The sequence below is a fragment of the Notamacropus eugenii genome, chromosome 3 (assembly GCF_028372415.1).
Source record: "Notamacropus eugenii isolate mMacEug1 chromosome 3, mMacEug1.pri_v2, whole genome shotgun sequence".
NCBI lineage: Eukaryota > Metazoa > Chordata > Mammalia > Diprotodontia > Macropodidae > Notamacropus > Notamacropus eugenii.
Genome location: NC_092874.1, coordinates 301251992 through 301273092, shown reverse-complemented (window position 1 = coordinate 301273092; position 21101 = coordinate 301251992). Strand labels below are relative to the sequence as shown.

At 54.6% G+C, this 21101-nt stretch overlaps 1 protein-coding gene across 1 annotated transcript in view; it reads left to right on the top strand.

The window, feature by feature from the left end:
* Window positions 1-100: 100 nt before the first annotated feature.
* The window catches only part of TCF20 (transcription factor 20), a 182833-nt gene continuing 161832 nt past the window's right edge, over window positions 101-21101 (top strand). Inside the window, exon 1 of the mRNA XM_072596317.1 lies at window positions 101-468. The gene's annotated coding sequence lies outside the window, so the exon portion shown is untranslated. The remainder of the gene's footprint in view (window positions 469-21101) is intronic.

Genomic DNA, 21101 nt, shown 5'->3' with positions numbered 1-21101 from the left:
ACACCCTTGTCCTCCTCCTCCAATCAGGAGCCCCCCTTGGCCTGCTGGCTCCAATCAGCTGCGCGGACGCCGGGCTCGGAGCAGCCGCCGCCGCCGGTCCCGGAGGCCCCGCCCTCCCTGCCCTGGGCCCGTGTGTGGCCCGAGCCGAGCCCGCCGCCCCGGCAGCCCCAGCAGTCCCCGCAGCCCCGAGCGGCCCGTCTGGGGCAGGCCCGGGGCCTGAGGCGGAGCGGAAGGCGCGCGCCAAGGAGCGCCGAGTCACGTGACAACAAAGGATTGGCAACATTGTTGCTACCTAGAATTCGGAAGCATGTGCGTGCGAGGCCCCCGAGCTTGCGCCGGACCAGGCTAGGGCCCCCTGCGGAGCCCGAGCGAGCGATCTAGCGAGCCCAGGAGGGGCCGCGGGCCCGGCCTGGCCCGAGCCCGGCTCGAGCGAAGCGAGAGCGCCCCGAGAGCCCGGACCGCCCCGAGGTAAGGAGCCCTGCCCGCCTGCACACGCGCGCGCGCGCACAAACTTGTGCACGCTCCCGGCGGCACCGCGACGCGCACACGGACACACACACACACGGACACACACACACACGGACACACACACACACACGGACACACACACACACACACACACAAGTTGTGCACGCTCCCAGGTGTACTCCGGCTCACAGCCACGCAGATTCACGACACAGATGAACAACCGCGACGGACTGCGCACGACTTGGCACGCTCCGGGCATGCACACGCAGACACTCGCACACTTCCCACAACAACCGCGCACCCTCCACATTCCCACACTCAGCAGGACACACGCTCACACAACTGTGTACAGCCCCCCGACACAAGAGACGCACGCTGCACAGCCACACACACGGCCACAACGCGGGGGTCTCCCGATCGATCCCCCGCGTGTGCTCCTCACTGGAGGGACCCCGGGCCGGGGCTGGGGCAAGGGGGGGAGGTAGGGTTTGGTTGAATGCCTGCCCCCACCCCAGGACCAGGTTCTAATCCGCAGGAACCGAACCGCCTCCTCTGATGTTTTCTTCTCGAACCCCTTTCCTCCTTTCCTCTCTCTCCCCTCGATCTCTGTCTCCGTCCTAGTCCCTCCCCTCCTTTTCCTTTCTCTCTCTCTCTCCCTCCCTCTCTCTCGCTCTCTCTCTTTCTCTCTCCCTGTCTCCTCCCTTCTCTCTGTCTCTCCTTTTTCCTCCCATTCCCTCCCTCTTCCCCCCATTCCCCCTCTCTCTCCTTCCTTCCTTCTCTCTCTTTCTTTCATCTCTCTCTCTCCTCTCTCATCTCTCTTTCCCTCAGTCTCTCCTCTCTCTCTGTCTCTCGTCTCTCTTTCATCTCTCTCTGTCTCTGTCTCTCTCTCTTTCTCTTTCTCTCTCTCCTTCCCTGGCAGTTCTTTCTGGGGATGGGGTTGGGGCACTGTCAAGGGAGAAGAATGACCCTATGTGACCCCCTCCCCCCCCCCAAGTCTCTCCCCTGGAAGTTTTTTTAGGGGGTTGGGGCTGGACCCGCCACCCTGGGGCAGGGTGGGTGTGGGGATAGAACTTTTCCCTTCTTTGGCCTCTTGGACCATTTCTCTGCTTATCAAGGCCCCCCACCCCCCACCCCGAGGGTAACCTGAGCTCTCTGGATTCACAGAGAGGGGTCTGTGGGCAGTAATAGATTCGTGAAAGGGGGTCTGGGTGGCTGGGTGCCTGTTTTGTCTTCTTCTGAGACCTCCTAGGCTCCCTCCCCAGAGCCCCACATCCCCTTGCACACTGCCAGGTGAGTGTGAGCTGGTGTACCTTCCCCACCAGCCTCAGAAACTCATTTTCTCCTTCTGTGCAACTTCAGACTTCCCTTCCCCCACCCCCTCCATGAAGCCAGTTAAGCCAGGGAGAGGATAAAGGGGGGGGGGGGTTGTGGGAGGCCCCAAAAGCTGATGGTGCCTGGGCTGCTGCAGCCCCAAGATATCTGCAGATCTGGCAGGGAGTTTTCTTTGCTCTGTGATTCTTTCCATATGTCCACATCTCCCCTGATCTGGGTTCCTCTTCTGCCCCTTCTGCCCCCTTCCTCTCCAGTGTGCTGGGGCTCCCCTTCCTTTGGGTGATGAGCCCCTCTCCCCCAAGATTCCAAGATCAGACCTGCACAGGAGGTTACAATGAGGACCACTAAATCTGATGTTCCCTGTTCTAAGTCTCCTCTCAGCCCTGCCATCCCCTGTTCTAAGCTCCTTCTCAGCCCTGCCATCCCCTGTTCTAAGATCTCACCTCTGATATTTCCTGTTCTAAGGACCCCAGTCCTGGCAGCCTCTGTTCTAAGGCCCCCTCCCAGACCTGACAGTTTTTAGTACCTGGGCTAGACTGGGTGACCAACAAGGTCCTTTCCAACCTTCAGTTTCTGTGCTGTTCTGGGTGCTAAGGCCCTTCCCAGCTCTGATCTTCTCTGGGCTTCTAATGCCCCTGGCCTCTTTTGGTGATTGCGGAGAACTGATTCTTGAGTAAAAGAATGAGTGAGAGGTGCTTTGATGAGGCCTTGCTTAAGAGGATAGACTGCATCATGGGAGGCAGTAGTAAAGGTGTAGAGGTGGTAAAATGCCAGGTGGGTTCAGGGGAAAACATGGTGTTCAGAGATGGGAGGGACCTTGGGGACCCTCCAGTCCAGGGGTTCAGAACCTGGGGCCCTGACTTAGTTTTTAAAAAATACAGCAGGACTGCTCTATTTCCTTATGATTGGGCTCCTTTGGAATCCTCAGTATTTTATTTTGTTCTCTGAAAACCATGAATCTGTGAAGGGGCCCGTAACCTAAAAGGTGACCACCCCTCCTCTAGTCTGACCCCTCTGGGAGAGAGGGAGGGACTCCCTCAGTCAGTGGCAAAGCCAGGGTTCCAATTGAGGCCTCCTGACTCCCAATCTCATGTCTCCTGGTGGTGGGCCATGGTTCAGAATGGATGTTGAAAGCGGGGATTGTCCATCTGCAAAGGGCCTTGAATGCCAGGGGAAAGAATTTGCATTTGTTTCCATAGTGAGTGAGTGAGAGAGAGAGAGAGAGAGTGTGTGTGTGTGTGTGACAGAAATTGGTGCTGCTGTTATTTCCAGGGTGACATGGGGGAGCAGATCAGCTCTTATTCCCTGGGTACGTTTGGACAAGGCACCTGCCTTTTCAGCACCAGGAACCAGGGTTCCTCCCCAGAAAACTGAAGGGCTGGGCTGGTCCCTTACACTTCCTCCTCTGTTAAATGAGGGGTTGGACTGGGTGACCTCTGAGGGAGGCCACTTGTGACCCCCCCCCCCACCCCCCCACCATCCCCCCAGAGAGCAGGCAGGAGGCCAGCTTCTCAGTAAAGCACTGTCCTTAAATGGCTTGTCTCAGGAAATTCATTGAAAGCCTCAAGTTACTGCCTTCCTGCTGAATGGCATCTGAGGGTGTGTTCACCTAGAATGTCAGACCTCTGGGGCCCCAGCCTATGGGAGCTGCCCCATATGGAAGTCTCCTTCCTTCCTCCCTCTCTCCCTGCTTCCCTTCTTTCCCCCCTCCCTCCCTCGTTTGCTCCTTCCTTCCCTTCTTCCTTCCTTCCTTTCTCCCTCCCTCCCCACCCTCCCTTCTTGCCTTTCCTTTCTGCCCATCCTGCAGGAGCTGAGACTCAGGAGAGTTTCCTTCTCCCTTTGGTTGAGGAGGTCCATAGAAGGGCCATCAGAGGCCCTCTGACCCACTTTCTTCCTTTGACAGAAGAGGAAACCGAGGGGCCAAGCAGCTTGCTCCAGGTTGCATGGGCCATAGCTCTTGGATTTGGTCCTCAGGCACCAAATCCATCGCTCTTTCTGCCACGCCAACATGCCCATCAAAGACTAACCTAAAATGAGGGCTGAGCCATCCAGGCACTGTGGTCCCTTCTCCATCTATTAGAATAACTCAGAGTAATAAAATATTTTTCCCATGACAAAGCAGTTGATTCATGATGCCCCTGTGACCCGGAAAAAAGGAATTTCTTTTCATTCAAGTAGCTGCCAATAGGAAACCAGAGTGGAGGCCTCCAGCCAGCTTCCTTCCCTTTGCCCTCTCCACTTGCAGGCTCCTGGAGGAGGGTGGGCAGGTGCCTAGGGGCCCACCTCCTCCACGATGTCATTGTCTAGTAAACTGGACCCTCCTGGGAATGATATAGGGAGGATGAGCGGAGGGAGGGAGAAGTAGAGGCCCTTGGAGCTCATGTTCCCTGTCCAAGGTCCCATGGGGGGAGAGCCAGATTTTGAACCCAGATTTATTCTACTGCCTCACATCTTTGGAATGCCAGGAACCCACCTGGTGTGCTCTTGGCTTAGATTTCCCAGTCAGTCAGTCAGCTGAGTCAACAAGCCCTTATGAAGTTCATGCTTATGTGCCCAGCACTGTGCCAAGAGCTAAAGCTACAAATATGGAGCACAAATGATCCCTGCCCTCAGGGAGCTTATCTGGTGGTCCAGACATGCCTGTTGATTGACAGTAAGCAATGGAATTGGTGTCTGAGATTTTGGGTCTGATGCAGCACTCCCCTTTGACTTGCCATGGCTCTACATTAATATGATCCATCTCCACCATGATCTTGGCCAAGTCCACTTTCCTCTGTGGACCTCAGCTTCCTTCTCAGTAAGATGAAGGGGCCAAAGGTGCTGGCCTCCTTGCCTGTTCCCACCTAAGAAGACTGATTCTGTCCAGGCTCAAACTATTGGAAGGAGTAGGGAGCATTGTGGGGGATTGTACCAGGGGTGAAGAGCACCCAGTCGGTCTCCGTGGTGCTGTCCAGCCCATGCCTCTCCCCAGGCTAGGCCTCTGTCCTGTGGAGCAGGTCCCATCCCCCGGACTCCAGACAGCCGCAGGATTTGTTCAAGAGTAGGTCTTGCTGGTGGAGCTCCCAGGGGAGAGCTCTCCCCTCCCCCTCCCTGCTTTCCCCTGTTTCATCTCTGTTCCTGGAAGGCTTTTCTAGAGGAAGCTGATGACCTGGCAGGTCGCCAGGTGTGGCGGCTCTCTGGGGATGGGGACTGGCTGCCACTACATCAGTGGGTCCCCACTGGGGCTTCAGGCAAGTCCTGAGCTGGTCATCTGCCTGGTGGCTGGACTCATAGGCTCATGATGCATGTGCATGCTGGAAAGGACCTTGGAGCTCCCCCAGTGGACCCCTTGCTACTGTTGTACATACATTGGAGAAAGCTGAGGGCTTGAGGAGGGAAGAGAATGGCTCAGGGGACCTGGGTCTATTTCCTTTACAGAGCCCGGCTCTCCCAGGGTCACTCAGCCAGGCATGCAGAGGCAGGTGTAGGCCTCTCCCCAAGGCCGATGACATTTGGGAGCTGGAGGGGACCCTGGAGACTGTGCTCAGGGTCCAGATCCAGGCCTATCTGGAACCTCAAAGGGATGGGGTGCCACAGTAGACTGTGAGGAGGCCAGGCAGGAGCTGTGATGGCCACTCGTGGTCCAAGGAGGTGCTGTGGGTGCAGCAACTGGACTTGAGGGCTGGGTTGTTTTCTAAGTGTCCGGTGAGCACTGCTTTCCAAGATGCCCATGCACATCAGCACCACCCTGAGTAGGATCGGTGTCTGCAGATACTGAATGCCACTGTCAGACAAGAGTTCCAGCCCCTGATGCAGGGCTTGGCAAGTAAAAAGCAGCTACACGTAGGCTTCTTCTCTGCTTGGAAGGAATTTTTAAAATGAATCTGCCGTGTTTTACTCTTTCCTTGCTGAGGAGATTGGCAGTGTTTTAAAGATCCTGCCCTTCCTCCTAGGAACAGTGAGGGTGGGGTGGAGGGAGAGCCGAGTTCTAAGGCTCCTGCCCAGCTCTGACATCCCCTGTTCTAAGGCCACTCCCAGCTCTGATGTTCTAGGTTCTAAGGCCCTCTCAGCTCTGACATCCCCTTTTCTGTATTCCAGGATGCCCTTCCAACCTTCCCAGTCCCCTCTGCCCAGTGTCCTCCCTTGTCATTTAGCTCTTATTCATCTTGTCTAGAGCTTGGTGTGTGCGTGTGTGTGTGTGTGTGTGTGTGTGTGTGTGTGTGTGTGTGTGTCCAGTGTCTGTGCTTTGCCCTGGGCTTGGCACGGGTCTGTGGATGGATGGATGGATGGTATCCCGAATCCCCTTTAGGGAACCCCTCCCTGCCTTTGCTCCCATCCACACCCCTCCCCCTGTTCTTCCTCTCTGATGTGAGGCTGCCAGTGTAGACACTCTCTCAGGTCTCTTCCAATCCTGAGCTCCCCTCCTCACCCCCCCACCCCTGTCTTCCACTTTAATAAATTCTCTTTGCCACCATTTTGCTAATGATCTGGGAACTCTGTTTTAATTAATTAGGGCTGTTTTTTCCAGCCCATCTGGCTCTCCTGCTCGATCTCCCGCTAAGAGCCCCAAGGTCGCCTCTGGAGGGCTTGGTACCTGGGGGTGGGCCATGGTGTTTATCCTGGGATGTCATAGCCCCCACCCCATGACCTGTGTCACCTGCTGAGGGAAGGGCAGGATCGAGGGAGGGCTGCCTGGGTCCAGGAGAGCTCATCCAGGGAGTGTATTATATTGTCTGGAAAGGGCTTCAGAGGTCTGCTTGTCCAACCTCATCATGTTACAGAGGAGGTGAACTGAGGCCCAGGCCAGGGAAAAGGGACCTTACTTAGGTCATGTAGGTTACCCTTCTGCCCAGTGCAGAAACCCCTAACTAGAGAGCCCCTGACTTTTCTGGGATACTTCTAATGACAGGGAGTTCATTTCCTGCCAGGCAGTCCATTTCCAAATCGAATTCTTCTCTCCCTCCTGTACACAGCCCAAAGTGTTGGCTGTTTCTGCCATTGCAGGATGACCTCGGTCCCATCAAGGACAGTGTGCCGCAGGACTTCAGAACTCTGGTGAAGGCGGTGGTCAGAGAGACTTGCCAGTGCTTGAGAATGGACCAGGTCATCTCCCTGAGAGGTTGGCGGGGAGGCTACAGGGGCAGAAGGAAGTGTGCATTTTCTGACAGAGCCCGTGGGTTGATTTGTTTTGCTTGATTCGAATGGTTTCTTATGATTTGTTCCTGCCATCTTCAGTTTTCCCATCTCTAAAATGGGCATAATAAGAATGCCTGCCTCACAGGGCTATGTATGTGGGGATCAAATGAGATAAGGTACGGAAAGAGTGCTTTGAAAACCTTCCAGGGCCCTAGAAATTTTTTTTCTAGAAAAAGTGTTTTTTCTTTGGAAATATGCCTCTTCTCAGAAATGGTCCCTGATACTGTGGCTATTGAGACAGTGTCTGACCTAGGGCAGAGCCTGTGCCTCAGTTTCCCTTGGGGGATGGTGGTCTTAAGTCTCGAAGCCAGGGGCCAGGTGGGGCAAGGGGCCCAGAGCTGTGTTGGGTCTGCCTTGTACTTTGGTCAGATCCCAGGCTTGCTCGGCCCTGGGAGAACAGACAGGCCCCTTTTGAGAAATGAAAGCTAGGAGGGAATGAGATGTGAACCCTTCTTAGGGGCCTTGAATTTTTCATTGAGTTTTTTGTGTGTCCAGATTCACTAATAAAGAGGGAAGAGGAAGACCAGAGATCTGCTTGGACTCCCAGCCTTCCTCACGTCAGAAAGAACAGACTTTTTTTTTCCACCAATAAACCTCTTAGGGTGAATGACTAGCTTATATTTTCCAGAAAATCCACTTTAATGGCGTGCCCTTGGTCCTGACCCACTTGGCAGCACCCTCTTTTCCTTTGGGTGTTTCCAGTTGTTAAGAGGCCCACATGTGTGTGTGGGGTGAAGCCTCTTCTGGAGGGGGAGTCCTTGTAGGTAGAGGGTGAGCAGGGTGGGGGGGCCTGTTGGAGGGAGAAGGCTCAGTCCAGAGAGGGATGTTGAAATCCAAAGCCCTGCTTGTGGTGAGGGGACTCCCCTCCCTGTGGCTCTGCTCTGTCCCATGCCTGGAATGCGCCCCTGCTACCCTCCCTCCACCTTCCCCTCTGCCTTGGGGGCTTCAGCTGCTTCATCACCTCTTGGTATATTTTTGTGCATGTTGTCTCTTTCAGCAGAATGGAATCCCCTTGAGGGGGAAACTGTTTCTTTTTGTGTGTTTGTCTCCCCAGTGAGGGAGATTAATCGTCTACATAGTAGATGATTAATAAGTGCTTGCTTTCTTAATTCGACCAGCATTTATTAGACACTTAGTTTGTACAGAGAATACAGCCCCACTTAGCACCATCTGACCACGCATTCCTCTCTTAATGTGCTCCACATATTTTCTTTCATGAATTTCAAAGCCTGATTGTGAGAAAGGGTCCATAGGCTTCCCCAGCTTGAGGGCCAGAGGGGTTCTGGGCACAAAAGGGTAGAGAAGTCACTGCCAGGGGCTGGGGGATCCCAGGCCGACTGTGGTGAGGAGGGTCCCTCTGGACTGAAGGGGCATTGGTTGATTGTTTTCATTAGTGTATTATGTCCTTCTCACTTATGTCTCCAGTACTTTCCCTGCCCCTGGACCCTTCCCTCTAAACAAAGCTTAGCCAAACATGTCAGATGACAGCATATGCCCCATTCTGTACCCCTGGCTCCCCGCTTGTCTGAGAAGAGCTGACATTCCTCTGTCCTCCTGAGGCTGTGCTGGGTCACACTGAGTTTTCTTCAGTTATGTGCCCTGGTACTTTTCAGTCATTTCTCAAACCCACTTTTCCTTCTAGTTGTTTTCAGTCTGGACCTGTGATGTCATTAGCATAGGGAACCCCCTTTACTGAAGTGCCATGACTCCTCTCTGAGTCTTGCAGAGTATCCTGGGGCACTGACGTGCAAAGGCTTGGAGGTGGGAGATGGAATGTCCTGTAGGAGGAACAGTAAGAAGACCAGGCAGGGTTGTGAAGAGGGCATGTCTAGGAATGGAGAACAGCCAAGGCAAAGGTTTGGAGATGGGAAATGGAATGTGCATTGGCTCATAGAAGGAAACTGAGGCCCAGGGCTGGTTTTTTTTCCTTTTAGGAGCTAAGATCCAGAGCTGGAAAGGACTCTCAAAAGCCATCTAGTCCAAACCTAACAGAGGAGGAAACCAAAGCCCAGAGAAGGGAGTGATAGAACTAGAATTTGAACTCAGGTCCAGAGCCCTTTACAAGCATCTCATGGCCTCCCCGGGGGAGGGGCTGATACCAGGACCAGTATCCAAATGTCTCCGGCTGCCCTCATTTGCTTGTACTCAGGGTGCTTAGGAGGCAGGTGGGAGGTGGGCCGTGCTCTCCCTGGGGTGGGGGTGGGGGTGGGGGTGGGGGTGGGGGTGGGGGTGGGGTGGGAAGTAGGCTGAGGCCAGATGGCCTGGGAGGCCCAGCCACCACCTCTGCCTTCCACAAGGGTTTCCATGCTCTTTCTGGGACAGGTCACCGCCCTCTAGGAGGAGGGACCAACTGCTTGGGGAGGGCCTTTCAAAGGAGAGAAGTCCAGTGTTCTGGCATTCTCTGTTCCAAGCTCTCTCTCACATTTGCCATCCCATGCTCTAACCCCTCTCCCAGCTCTGACCTTCCCTGTTCTAAGGCCCGTCCCCACTCTGACACCCCCTATTCTAAGGCCCCTCCCAGCCCTGCTGTTTGGTGACTCCCCGATTCCCATGCCAGAGCCAGGCAGAGTGAGCAGAGGTCTCTCTTTTCTGTGGGTTTGGCTTGACAGTTCCTAGTTGCCCAGCACTCAATAGGAGTCTCCTGGGTGCCAGGCCCAGCGCTTCGAGGGGGCTGGGGATGCAGAGACAAAAGAGAGACAGCTGCAGCTCCCACGCTGCCCTTAATCGAGTCAAGTTTCCCTCCAGGGAGTCTGAAGCCCTCTGCACTCTATCAGACGATGGGGCTGGGCACCAGGCACTGAGAGGGGTGGGTCTGGGGCAGCCGCCTGTGGGGAAGGCCTTGGTCCCCTGACCCTGCCGCCTGCCTCTGTGGTGGGGCAGCAGGAGCGCCGCCTCAGCCTGGGCTGGTGCTCGTCAGTGTCACACTGATCAGTTACTGTAATGTTACAAAATGGCTGTTTGCAAAGAATGACTTTGATAGGCTGGCAGAGGCTCCTGGCTGGGGGTGGGGGGAGGGGAGGGGAGGCGCTGCCGGAGGAGCCTCTCCCTGCAGAGTCTGATCGGCTCGTTACCCACCCTTCTAGCCTCCCTGCTGCTGGCCTGGGGCCCCTTCCCTGGAGCGGCTGCAGGGTGGGCTGTAGCGGGGGAGAGTACAGTGTCCCCAGGAAGAAGCAGGATCCGTCAGCCACTTAACCAGTGTTTGTAGCCTGTGTGTGGGCAGAAGCTGGGCAGAGCAGCCTTCCTCCTTACTGCATGTATGCTTCATGCCCCAGCAAGCCTCAGTTTCCTCATCTGTATTTACCCTCAGGGTTGGTGTGAGGCTTAAATGAGAGGATGTCACATAACAGGCTTTGAGAACTGTCAGTTATTATTATGATGGGAACTGCAAAGGGGTTGAAGAGTAGAGGTCTGCTGGTCTAACGCTTATTTTACTGATGGGGGAACTGAGGCCTGAGAAGAGAAGTGACCTGCCCAAAGATGTGTGTGGGGAGCAAGAAATGTTGCTGGAGCTGGAATCCACAGCTCTCTCCTCCAAACTCAGGTCTCTTCTCCCTCAAGCACATGGTCCAGGGGCACCACAGGGAACAGAATTCTTGGTACTCTATCCAAAGTGCCACCTCACTACCCCACAGAAAAGGGAGGGCTGAGTTCAAATCCTGCCCTGGTTACTTCCTAGCTGTATGACTCCGGGCAAGTGATTTCACTTCTCAGTCAAATCAAATCATCAAGCACTTAGTAAGCACCTACTGTATGTCAGGCACGGACTACGAAAAGAGATGGAAGACTGTTCCTTCACTACGCAGACAACCCTGTACATAACTAGATATGTACTGGATAAATGGAGCTAAGCCTGGCTTCCTCGCCTGTATAGTGAGGGGAATCACAGCGCCCACTTCCCAGAGTGGTAAGGATGGTGTGAATTGCTCTTTGCCAAGCCCTCTGTCCATTTTAAGGTCTTGGGTCAGTGCTTGCTTGAACCCCTTCTATGAAAGTGAGCCACCCCTTGGCCTTCCTCCTTCCTGGAGTCTGTGAGATGGGGCATTGGTGAGATGGGGTGATGGTGAGGCTTCCTGGGTGCGCACTTCCCTGGGCCTGGTGCTACTGATCCTAGAGCTTCCCTCCAAGCTCCATTCTACCTTTATCACAAGGAGAGCCCTCTAGGAGAGCCCCCTTCAAGTGTGGGGCATGGGGGTGGGATGGGGGAAGGAAAAGCCCTTCCAAGTCCAAGATCCCTTTTGGGAATCCCCTCCCAAAGGCCTCTAGCTGTTGACCCCCTGCATCTTCTTTCTCTTCTAAAGAGAAAAGGAGAAAACTGAGACACCTTTGAACACATGGGGGGCTGGGGAGTGTTGGGGAGGTAGCCTAGAGACCAGACATGGGAGGCCTTGAATGCCAAGACAGGGAGCTTGTGCTGTAAACAGCAGGCAGTAGGTACCGTTTTCATAGAATTTTATCATTTAGAGCCACACAAAGCCTTAGAGACTATCTCAACACTTTGCAGAGGAGAAAACTGAGGCCTAGAGAAGGGATGGGCCTAGCCCAGAGTCAGCCAGCAAGCCAGTGGCCAGTGGGGGCTGAACCTCTAGTAGCCGGGCTCTTTACCTGCCCAGGACACAGCGCAAAGTAGGTACGTGGTCACTACTCTTTGGCTGAGTGCTTGGCCTGACATGAGAATCCCAGAAGCTGCTGGGAATGGCCCTGGAGGTGAGAGACCCCCACTCCCAGTCTGCCTGTTTTCTTCCAGTGACTGGGGAGCCTTAGGGGAAAGGTTCAGGGACAGTAGCCAGTCTGCAGAGTAGAGGGGAGGGGCTGTGGAGAGGATGGGAGTCTGGGGGCCTGAGCTCAAACCCTGGCTCACTGCTGGCTCTGCACCGCAGGGCTTCCCCAACTTGGGTCTCAGCTCCCTCATCCATAAAATGGGCCCATTAGGCAAACTTGATTGACCACTCAGGCTCCTCAGAGGCCTCACACCCACACAGCCCAGGAGTGGGGGGGACTCCCTGGGAGTCTGCTCTGCCCTCCCTCCCCTCACCGCTCTGCTGAACCAGGCCATGGCCTCCCCCTCCCAGAATCTGTATGTTTTTATTTAAAAATGTAAAAAAATTTTATTGGTTTTTGTTGCCTTGTGCACCCTTGTTGTTCTGCTGAGGTGGGACCTCCTCTGCCAGCGTATGCGGTGTTCTGGCCCTGAAGGCCCTGCCGCCACAAAGGAGCCAGGTCTCTGACGTCCTGAAGCTCTGCGGCTTGGTGGCCAGTTTGCTTTTCCTTTATTCAAAGCCCTCTGTCTCCTAGTCCTTGGCCTCCCCCTCCTCCGCCCCGCTCCCCCTTCTCCAGCTGGGCCCTGATAACCCATTCTGTGTCCCCCTGACACGCTTGGGCTTTCTGCCAGGGCCTTTTCCACATCTGGCCTTGATTTGACTCCTTGTGAGCTGGCCCCGGCTTCTGCCCCCAGAGATCGAGCGGAACGAGTCACAGACTCATGGGTCAAGAACTGAAGACTTCAGAGGCCCAGTCTTGTTACAGATAAAGAAAATGAGGCTGAAGGAGGGCAGGTGACCCACCTGAAGTCAGGATTGGAACCCAGAGCTAGGCCTTCTTTTGCTATCCCATGGCATCTCTCACCTCCAACTCGCCAGAGTTGTCCCTCTGGTGAACAGCCCGGGCAACCCCTCTCCCCCTTCCCCCATCAGGGAGCCCTGGAATCCTGTCCCCTCTGCTCAGGCTGCCCTGGAGGGGTTATCAGTGTCAGCGTCTTGGGCTCCTGGGACTGCTGCCACAGGAATCATGGATTTCCAGGACTGAGCCATGAGCTAGAGAGTTGTCAGGGGATCCTTGCCCCATGCCTGCTCCTGGTGTGCAGGAGAAAGGGGGGCCAGTCCCACTGGCTGGGGAGGTGGGAAGGACAGGGGTGCGTGACATACCAGCTGGAGATGCCTCCTTATCTGCTCAGTGAGGGGCGTGGGATCAGGGGGGCTTCTCAGGTTCAGCCCACTGGCTCCTAGATGCTAATGGAAAGTTCTTGGTCAGTGTGTAGGGGCCTTTGACAGAGCCTGGGTTCTAGACTCAGGAAGATGAGTTCAAATCCAACTCAGTGACCTTGGGCAAGTCACTTAACTCCTGTTAGCCTCAGTTTTCTCATCTGTAAAACTGTAAAAAATCATTATAGCACCTTCCTTGCAGGGTTTAGCACAGGGCCTGGCACATTAAAAAATACACCTTTTTTTTTTTAATAAGTTTTTGTTTTTATATCCTTTTTATCTGCCAGTAAATCATTCCTCCCTCCCCCCTCTCCCACCACCCCCCCCCCCGCCCCGCCAAAGAGCTGCTCTTTTTAACAGGGAATTTTAAAAAATCAGTTTAACAAAACCAAAACCCCACTTAAGACTGAAGAACATGCTGTGTTCCACAACCATAGCCCCCCACCTCCACAAAGAGCAGTTGAATTCTCTTGTCTGGTTGGGATCACACTTGCTCGTTATAACTGCAGGGTAACTGTCATTGTAATCAATACTTGTTGATAGATTAATTGGGGCATATCACATGCTCCTAGGAATAGGAAATACTGAGAATTAGGAATTTAGGAAATGCTGAAGAATCTCTGCCTTCAGGGAATGTTTATACAAATATGGGAGCCAGTCAGTGAGTGAGAGAGAGAGAGAGGAGAGAGAGAGGAAGGGAGAGAGGGAGAGAGAGAGAGAGAAAGGGGAGAGAGGGAGGGAGAGAGAGAAGGGGGAGAGAGGGAGGGAGAGACAGAGAGAGAGACAGAGAGAGGAGAGAGAGAGAGAGGGAGGGAGAGAGAGAAAGGGGAGAGAGGGAGGGAGAGAGAGAAGAGGGAGAGACAGAGGAGAGAGAGAGGGAGGGAGAGAGAGAAGAGGGAGAGAAGGAGGGAGGGAAAGACACAGAGAGTGGTTATGTAGAAAACTACAAGGCAGTTTGGGAGGGAGGGCACTTGGCTATTGATTGCATCAGGCACAGGCAGCTTCCTGTAGAAGGTAGTACCTTACTTCCTTGAAGGGAGGGAGGGATTCTGAGAGATGGAGTGGAGAAGGGGCAGCCTAGTGCAAAGGCCCCGAGGTGGGAGATGAGGGTCTTGTCTGAGGAGCAGAGAGAAGGCTGGTTTGTCTGGATTACAAATCTGATGTTACCTACAGTTTTCACCCCTGTGGTCCTCCTCAAGAAGTGGGGCCAACCTTGGTCTGTACCATCCCACAGCTTCTGGTTTGAATTACTTCCTGTGATGCATGTTGTTTTCTGCTGACTTCACTTTGGATCGGTTCAGTCGAGTCTTCCTATGCTTCTCTCACTGTCAGATTGGAGGACTGTGTCAGGTAGAATATTCCTCCATGTTTGACCATGTATAAGTTTTCAAATTGTGAGCCAGATGAGAGTAAAAGGTGAATTTTAGACTAGCTGAATGACCAGAGACAAGAAGTAGTTGAATTGAGGGATCATTGGATTTGCCTGGAAGGAAGTCTCTAGTAGAGGACCACAGGGATCTGTCCCTAGCCCTGTGCAGTTTGTCATTAGCACTCAGATGAATGAAATGTACAGGTGACATAAAGCTGGAAGGGACAGCTAACTCAACGGATGATCATCAGACTCCATAAAGGTCTGAGTGGGTTAGAACCAGGCAGAAACACTGCAACACTTTGATGGGGAGAAACACAATGTCCTGTTATTATACTGGAGTTCAGAAAGATTGAACCCAATCCATGTCGACAGGGTGGAAGTGCCTGCTGAAGGAATGAAAGGAAGACTTAATTGGTCTGAAGAGGAGCTGGGGGTCTGGGTAACCTGTAAACTCCATAGAAATCTGTAATGAGAGCCAAAGCAGGAAAAGTCTCATGAGTGGTGTTATGATAAAGGCATTGAAATGTCCAGCACCAGTGGTCTTTCTCAGCCTGTGTCTGTAGTACTGACTTCAGTTCTAGGGCCTTAGGTTAATAGTCAGCCAGGGGACACCATTTAAAGCAAAACCATTTTTTGAATCACTTAGTAAGAAAAGTTGCAAACAAACTTTTTCTGCATATGTGTCTCACAAATACATATGCACTCTCCTATGGGAAGTGGACATAGATGGGGAGCATGCACAGAAGGACACATGCATGAAGAACATGAAGGCAACGCATGCTTTCAGCTGTGGGGCTCTGTCTTCCTCACAAGGAGTGGGCTCTGTCATGTTCTCTGGTTCAGAGCCAAAACCTTTTTAGGATTAGATTTTTATCAACTAATTTTTTTCTACTAGTAGAGTTTATCCGCTGTTTTTTCTATTAGTACTGTTATCCATGCTAATCATGGACATGCAGAAGCCTTCCCTGGGGAGAACACTCTACAGTGTGACCTGCACTGGTCCCTTCAGGCATGGCTGTGTGTGTGTGTGTGCATGTGTGTGTATGTGGCCTCATCTCTGACAGGTGTTTCCTAGCTCTGGGTGCCAAGTTCTTTAGAACCAAGAGACATTCCTAACTCTCCAGCATTCCTTCAGGCCATAGTGTGACATCAGGTTTGAGCTCTGTCACCTGGCTGACTATTAAAAGTAAACAGACTGATGGGGGCTTGTGAGCCGAGGTTTTTGAACAGAACACCCTGGTGGCTGACTTGTGACCTACCCTGGCTTATGTTGAACATTCCATCCGTCTTCCACTTGCACCAGCAGCTGCCCAATGTTCTGAGGTTCCTGGATTCCCCCAGTTTCTCAACTTCTAGTCCGTTCTAGTCTCCAGTACAAATGAATGAATGAGAAGATACTTGCCAAATACTTACTGTGGGCTAAATACTGTGCCAGGTGTGAAGGGTGCAGGATTTGAACTGAAGTTCCTTGAGGACACATGGAGGAAGTGTGAAAGTTAGAGGCACTGTGACTGGGGTCTGGCCCCACACCCCTTCTAGGCACAGCAGCGATCCATGGCTCCAGAACTTTAGGTCATCAACCCACAAGCATTGCTTTGTTAAGCACCTACCATGTGTCAGGCCCTGGGGAGACAAGTACAGAAGAGAGTGGCCATTGTTCCAGATACAGGGCAGGGCTTAGGAGGAAGGCCTGAGGACCCCAGGGTTCCTGGGTCTGGTCCTTAGGTTTTGTTCTTGTACTTGGCCTACCCTGTCCCTGGCCGGCCAAAGCCCTTCTGTGCCTCTGGGCTTCAGCATTGCTGGCTGCCTACTGAATGATCCTGGAGACGACACCTGGAGAGAGGTTCTGAGGGGAGATCCTTCTGATGGGAGAGATCAGGGAAGTAAGGGAGGGAGGGAGGGAAGAAGGAAGAAGGGATGTTTTCCAAGGTGGGGAGGGTCTCAGCAAGAAGGGGCCCCATTTAAGGGGAGGGCAGGGGCTCCCTTCTCTGTAGAACTCCATCCATGACTGAGGTAGAGTGGGAGATTTGTGATCCCAGTTTTACAAGTGAGTAAATTAAGGCTTGGAGAGTCAACTTGATGGGAGTGTAAGGACTTGAACTCAGGTCCTCTGCCTCCAGGCCCAGGGCCATTCTCATTGCCCTACTCAAAGGAGGGATTGAGTCTCCCAGTGTGAACATGAGAGCTGTAGAGTTGGAGTCATGAGATCTGGATTCAAATCCCCATTATGACATGTCAGGTCCAGCCACGCCTCAGTGTCCTCCTCTATAAAATGGGTCTAGATTAGAAGAGGTGACCTCCAGGGCCACTTCCAGCCCTAACTACACTCCTGTGAGCAGAGGATGCCATCTGGCTGGTTTGGAGCCAGACGGGGGAGGGAGGGCTGGAGGTCCTAGTGGATCCCAGACTGAGAGCTAGTCTCTTCCCTTCTTTTAGTGACCAAGGCCCAGAATGGGGGGAGGGATTTGCTCAAGTTTGCACAGAGAGCAGGTGGCAGCCATTTGAACCCAGGTCCTCGGTCTCTAGCTCTCACGTCCCTTTTACCCCCACACAGCCTTGAAGGCCAGGCTGCAGGGTCTGTTGCTGGTGCCAGGGAGATGGTAGAGGGCCGAGGGGGGAGATCAGGGGCCTGTGAAGGGACTAAGCGCGAGCTCATCCGGGCTTTTCCCTGCGGCTGCCTCCCCCTCCTCCCCCCACTCTTCCATTATCCCTTCTGCCTCTCTCTGTCTCTCTTAAGTGCTATCGAGGGGCGCAGGGAATTGCAGTCTGTAAATCGCATCCAGCCACTCACGGGCTGCCTTTCTGGCGAGGTGTTGCGGTGCTGGCGGCTGCTGCTAATTCATCCAGCTGAGCCCTGGCCCCCTCCCAGCTCCCCAGCCTGGCCTTTGCAGTTTTTAAAGGCCTGCCGCTGAGATCACTACATTGGGCTTCCCCTCCCTCCTGGAGCCCTGGTCCCTCTAAGCCCCCTAGCTCAGCTGCCGCTGGCCTCCTCAGCCCCGGCTCCAGCTTCGGCTCTGGCTCCTTGAGCCTTGGCCTTTCATGGTAATTGAAGTAAATGACTCTCCTGGCAGAGCCCTCAGCTCAGGCGCCCCTAAACTCTCTCAGGTCTGGAGATTTGGTTTGGGGCTGCCTGGCTTTGTTGGTGGATGCAGCCCTGCTGGGGTCCAGGTAAGAGGCCTTCGGACCTGGGGAGTTAGCAGGGGCTCCCTGGGCATGCCCACTCTCGGAGGTGCCTGGGAGGTGACAGGGGGACAGTGATGTGGCATGTGGGCCACTGGTCACACAGGGCAGGAAATTCCCTGTGGGCTCCTCCCTGGCCCTCCCCCATCCCAGCAGGGCTCAGCTTGGCTCCTCCCTTTCTCTTATTGGATCCTGGGCAGTGGGTGGCCCCACTGGGGACCCTCAGGGCAGCCCTTTTTACCAGTCAGCCAGCATTGGCAACCCTTCTGGGAGGTCCCTAGCCCCTAAGCCAGTAGGCAGCCTGGGTTCAGGTCACTGGGGGGCTCTTCCCTCCAGCTCAGGGTGCTCCCTGAGGGACTCTCAGGCTCATAGCAGGGAAGGAAGCCAGCCCTACCACTGGGTCTCAGCGACATGGGGCTCCATCATTCCTGTCCTGCCCAGAGCAGGGAAGCATTGGGGCATGGTGGGAGGAGGGCAGCACTTAGGAACTCTGTGCCAAGAAGCCCAGCCAGGGTTGGATGGAAAAGGGAACCCCTGGCCCTTCCCAGAGGGCAGGGATAGGTTCAGTGAGCCTTGACTGCTTTCTGAACGTGAAAAGTGATCTGATGGACTTTGAGATCCCAGAGCAGGCAATCTATGATGTCTCCATGGCAGGGGAACAGCTGGTGCTGAAGAACACCTCTGCCTAGTACAGAGGACCCCCCCTAATCCTGCAGGACTCCACTCCCCAGTATAAAAGGACCTCTGTCTAGTACAAGGGACTCCCCCATACTGAAGGATCCCCCCTAATCCTGGAGGACATCCTCCAGTGTGGAAAGACCCTCCTAGTACTGAAGGACTCCACCCACCAATATTGGGTACAAAAGAACTCCTCCCCAATGGAGAAAGACCCCCTCAGTACTGAAGGATTCCACCCCCCAGTTTAGAAGGACCCCCTCCCCAGTATAGAAGGCCCCTCCTGTATAGAAGAACCCCCAGTACAAAGAATTCTACCCCCCCAGTCCTGAAGGATTCCCCCAGTACAGAAGGACCCCTCCCTACCCCCACAGTCTACCATGTAAATGGGTGGCAGGCTTTGGGCACTTCAGAATCCCCCTGTGCAGGCAACTGAGCATCTTTCCAGAATCTGAATCCCAGAGCGGGTCTTCCTGGGCTCAGCTCCCCCCCTTGCCTCTGTGAGGCTGGGGGAGCTGGCCAGAGCCCGGGCCAGACCAGGCTTGCTGCATCTGCCTCAGGCTACCCTGGCAGCCCTGGCTGTGGGGCTGATTGGCAGGACGATGGATGGGTTGGTGTCAGGCAGGCCCCGTCCAGGCAGGCACTACTTCCTGCCCACCCTCGGAGGGCCAGCGCCTTCTGCCCGCCTCTGTTCGGCTGTGCCCTCACCCTTCTCTCCTCCCTGGGAAGAGCAGGGAGAGTTATGTCAAACCCTCTGGCTAGGAGCCAGGGCTCCCCACGGAACTATAAATTGACCTGTCGGGAGAGGGAAGAGATTAATGGTGACCATCTTCATTAGCGAGTCCCCCGAGGGAAGTGAGGCTGCCGTGAGCTGTGAATGAGCCAGGCTGATTGGACAAGGATGCGTGCCCTGGTAGGGGTGGGGGGGCCGGGCCTAAGGGTGGGGGGCCCAGGTCTGGGGATTGGGGGGCCTGAGGGTAGGGGGGCCTGGGCCTGAGAGTAGGAGGGGCCAGGCCTGGGGATGGGGGGGTCTGAAGGTGGGGGGACCCAGGCCTTCAGGCAGGAGAGCTGATGGTCAAGAAGGGGGGGGGGTGCCCTGTCCAACTGTGGGGCTGCTGACCCATGGGAGGGACAGAGGTCTTGGGGTGCTAACTGGGAGCCCAGATACTCATGGAACTGAAAGTCTGCTGGGCTCAGGGAACGTTCATGGTGGATGGGTTTGTCCCTAGATTCACAACCCCCTCCCACCCCATCTCTGGGGAATTTCCCTCCCAGCCCCTTCCCCGCCATGCCTGGTTTGTTCAGGGCCCAGATCTGGTATCTCTCCCTTAAACCAAGGGTGGGCTAAGGCAGCGCATGATTGGGGTCATTCCAAATTGACGGTTATTGTCAGAGGATCTAGGTTCAAAGCCTATCTGTCTCTACTACTGGCTGGGTGATTTTGGGAGGACTCGGTTTCCTCCCCTGTGAAAGAAGGCACTGATCCCTAAGGGTACTCTCTGACCAATCTGATGAGCCTGGGATCCCAATCACCTCTCCTAGAGAATGGCTCTTGGCAAGGGGCAGGAGGAAGGCTGTGTAGGAGACCTTTAAAAGGTGTTTGTTGATTGACTGCCCGCTTGCATTTGGGTTCAGAAAGACTCCTCTGCCAGTAAGGGAAGGCGCCCTCTCGGATGAAGACAAAGGTAGGGGTGGAGTTAGGCCAAGGCTGCCAGGTCACAGCTCACAAGTGCTCCATCCACTGAGCCACACTGCCTTTGGAAAGATCAGGGGCCAGCTCTCTTGGGGCTGCCATGGGTGAGAGTCCTAGGAGCCTCACCCAGCCTTGCTTGAAGGCCAGGGGAGAGAAGTGGCTTTGGCAGATCTGTGGAAAAAGCGGTGCCATCTTGAAGTGTTGGCCAAACGGAGCTGGGCTCTGGCAGAGGGAGGCAGTTTGGCTCTGTGCCTGGGCAGCCAGCCCACTGGTTTGTGTGCTGTTAAGGCAGGCTCGTGAGGGAGGTAGGTTAGGAGAGGGGGCCACACACAGGATCTCTGTTCCTTCACAAGGTCCCACTTGTGTCCACGCAGCCCAGCTGGCTGCCCAGTTCAGCCCATCGACTCAGCCAGTATTTATTAAGTGCTGAGTGTGTAGAGCTCCCCCATGGGGTAGACACAGATCTGACCTGGTTCCTGCCCTCAGGGTGCTCCTAGTCATAGAACTACATCTACAGCAGAGACCCAGCAGGAGTGGAGCTGCCTGAGGGCAGGGCGGGTTCCTCTCTTTGCATCCCCAGGGTCTGGCCATAGTAAGGGGAGGGGACTGTTGTTATGGCCTAGGGTACTAATGGTCATGAGGGCCCACACCTCAGCACCCAGGGCACCTGACTCCCAGAGGAGCCATCACATCCGAAGTGTCCATGAACAGGAAGCCACCTCTGCAGTATGGCAGCGGCCAAGGGGCTTTCTTCAGAGATGGGTCCTGCCTGTGGTCACATCCTTAGGGAGCTGTCCTTGGTGTTGAACCCAAGGTGAGTCTCTTCTTTTTAAGAAGAACCATAGAGGGAGGCTGATGCCTGGAATGGGGCAGCCACAGGCCTGGCTCTGCTCCCCCTTGGGAGATGACCTCCTATCACTCCTGGTCAGTTTTCTATCCACTTGACTGTGTACATGTGCCCCCCAGTGGAATATAAGTTCCTTATGGGCAGGCAGAGCTTTGACTTTCGTTCTGTCTCCCCAGTGACTGGGGCACAAGTGGGGGCGTAAGTGGAACCTCAGCACCCACTCTCAGCACCTGGGTGCCAGGTGCAAGGGAGTCCCTAGGAGAGCCTCTTCCTCTGTAAAATGGGCATCAGATGAGGTCAGAATAGGAGGGGCTCTGCAGACTGAGCTAGAGAAAAGTGCTCTCAGGATGCCCACCTTGAATAGGAAGAGAGAAGAGGGGC